Source organism: Cavia porcellus, unplaced genomic scaffold (assembly GCF_034190915.1).
Source record: "Cavia porcellus strain 051 isolate PalLab524CR breed Dunkin Hartley unplaced genomic scaffold, mCavPor4.1 scaffold_1, whole genome shotgun sequence".
NCBI classification, from domain to species: Eukaryota; Metazoa; Chordata; class Mammalia; order Rodentia; family Caviidae; genus Cavia; species Cavia porcellus.
Genome location: NW_026947484.1, coordinates 81,299,652 through 81,302,521, shown reverse-complemented (window position 1 = coordinate 81,302,521; position 2,870 = coordinate 81,299,652). Strand labels below are relative to the sequence as shown.

At 35.5% G+C, this 2,870-nt stretch overlaps 1 pseudogene; it reads left to right on the top strand.

Annotated features, from left to right (window-relative positions):
• Nucleotides 1–1,773: 1,773 nt before the first annotated feature.
• On the top strand, nucleotides 1,774–2,371 carry LOC100721811 (BCL2/adenovirus E1B 19 kDa protein-interacting protein 3-like; annotated as a pseudogene).
• The last annotated feature ends 499 nt before the right edge of the window (nucleotides 2,372–2,870 follow it).

Sequence of the window (2,870 nt, the reverse complement as noted above, 5' to 3'; positions counted from 1 at the left end):
ATGTATAATCAGGACAGAAACTGTCAAATATAACATCAAATAATTTCAAAGAAGGCCTGGGATTTAGCTCAGTGGCATAAGCACCTGCCTTGCAAGCAGGCAGTCGTGAGTTTGATTCCCGGTACCGATAAAAAGGAAAAAGACAAAAAAAAAAAAAAAAAAAAAAAAAAGAAAACAATACTATTCACAATTGCTTCAAAACATAAATACCTATGTATTATCCAATGAAGTAAAAGACTTTTATGATAAAAACTGTAGTACTCTAAAAGAGAGAGAGAGACAGACAGACAGACTGAACAGGACATTAGAAAATGGAAATAAATCTGCACATAGTTAGAATCAGTATTGTCAAAATGGCCATATTACCAAAACTGATATATAAATTCAGTGCACTCCAAATAAAATACCAGTGGTATCTTTGCAGAACTAGAAAAAAATCCTAAAATTTACATATAACCAAAAGAGACCCAACATAGCAAGAACAATCTAAAGCAATAAGAGCAAAGCATCACAAATCCAATGATGCTATATAATTCTATGGTGATAAAAATAGCGTGGTTCTAGCACAAAAATAGACATGTGACCTGATGGAACAGAGTAGAGGATTCAGAAACAACTCCAAGCACACTCAAACATTTGGTCTATGACAAAAGGGTGAAAAACATATGCTGTTTAACAATGATACTGGGATAATTGGCTATTCATATGCAGAAGATTGAATCTAGACCTGTATCTCTCACAATGTACCAAAATAAAAATAGAACAAAGTCTAGTTATAAAACAGGGACACTTTATCTGATGGAAGATAAAATAGGTAAAAACTCTTAAAGACATAGACATATGCTAAGACCTTCTGAGCAGAATCTGAGTTGCAGAAAATATAACACACAGAATCAACAAATGGGATTACATTAAATTAAAAAGTTTTTGTTTAAAAAAGGAAATAACCCACAGAGTGAAAATGACAATGTACAGAATGGGAAAATATTTTCCCAGCTTCTTGGGAAGAGTTCTAATCTCTCTAATATATACATAGAGGACTCAATATAATTAGACCTCCCAAAAATCTGAATCAAAAATGAGCAATTGAAACGAACAGGTACTTCACAGACGAATAAATGCAAATGACCAATAATACATGACAAAGTGAAAGTGGCCAACCCAATAATACATGAATCATCTTTGGTCCTTAGAAAAGTGAAAATTTTAAAAGTCTGAGATTTTATCTTGTTCTAGGAAAAATGACTATCATCAAGAACTCAAAAAAACAACAAATGCTGTTCAGGTTATAAGGAAAAAGAATGCATAAACCAATATCCTCCTATGAAAATCAGTAAGACGAGTGCTTAAAAAACTAAAATAGAAACTCATTTGACCCAGCTATTCCTATTTTCCACATTGTCCTGAACTAGTTAAAGACATCATATTACAGTCATATATGCATGCCCATATTTATAGTAGCTTAGCTTATATGTAATAGCTAAATGTTGACAGAGACCTACATGTCCATTAGCAGATGAACGGGTAAAGAAAATATGGTATGTATACAGAATGATGTACTATTTAGGCATAAAGAAGCATAAATTTGAGTCATTATAGGAAAATGGTTGTACCTTGAGACCATAATACTTACTGAAATAAAGCAATCACAGAAATTTAAATATTACATGGTTTTCACTAATAGGATAAATTCAAAGGATAAATAAAGAGCAAAAAGCAGCAGGCCCTTGTCTTGCCTGCTCTTGTTTGACTGCTGGCAAGATGCTGTCATAACTGGTCGTGGACCTACATGGTGCCCTGTTGCAGAGCGAGGTCCTCAGGTTGCAGGATGAGAACCTGCAGGGCTCCTGGTCAGAACTGCACTTCAGGAATAATGGGAATAGGAGCAGCATTCCAGCTTCAATTTCTATTTATGAAGGTGACATGGAAAAAATACTGCTAGGTGCCCAGTATGAATCTGGATGGAGTAGCTCCAGGAGGTTTCACTGTGATGACCCACCTTACTCACAGACACCACAAAATGCTTCTGAAACACAGATGCACAGCATCGGAGAAAAGAATAGCTCTTAATCTGAGGAGCATTATTTGAGAGAAGGAAAAAAGTAGAAAGCATCTGGAAGAAAAACTCAGATTGGAATATGGAATTGGTCAAGTTAGCCAGAAAATATTTCCCCTAAGCAATTCCTCTTTTAAACATCTGCAGTGCACAGCTACTCTCCGTCTGAGAAACTGTTAGGAAGAACGGAAGCATTTTCTCAGCAGAATTTCTGAAGGTTTTTCTTCTGTCTGTGCTGCTGTCTCATCTATTAGCCATTGGATGGGGATCTACACTGGACTGTGTCTGACAACCTCCACCAGCACTTTTTTTTAGTACTAGGAATTGAACTCAGAATCTTGCACTTGCCAGGCAGGTGCTTATGCTGCTGAGCTATGTCACTGGCCCTCCACCAGCACTTTTTGATGAGGAATTGGATTCAACCTTGCTGACATGGTAGGAATTTGTATCTGAGGTTGTGACAGCTAATTTGAAGAGCTACATGATCAGTGGGTGGCTGCACCACTTGTTTATTCTGCATATGCTGTGTTCCTGAGTAGCAAAGTGAAAGAATAGACATTAAAATCATGCTGATCTAAAATTATACTCATAGGATCAACTAACAAGCATGGAAGACTAATACCTACTGTAAGAATCTAGTAGTAAAATTTCTTTGGATATTAGATATAAATAGTATAAATAATTTTAATATGTTAGTCATGATGTACATAGCATTTAAAAATGTCTAACCTTTGTTCAGTTAAAACACTTTATATTTCAAAGAATGAATAACATTGATATTTAGATCTCTACATTGTTGGGTGCGGTGGCACAC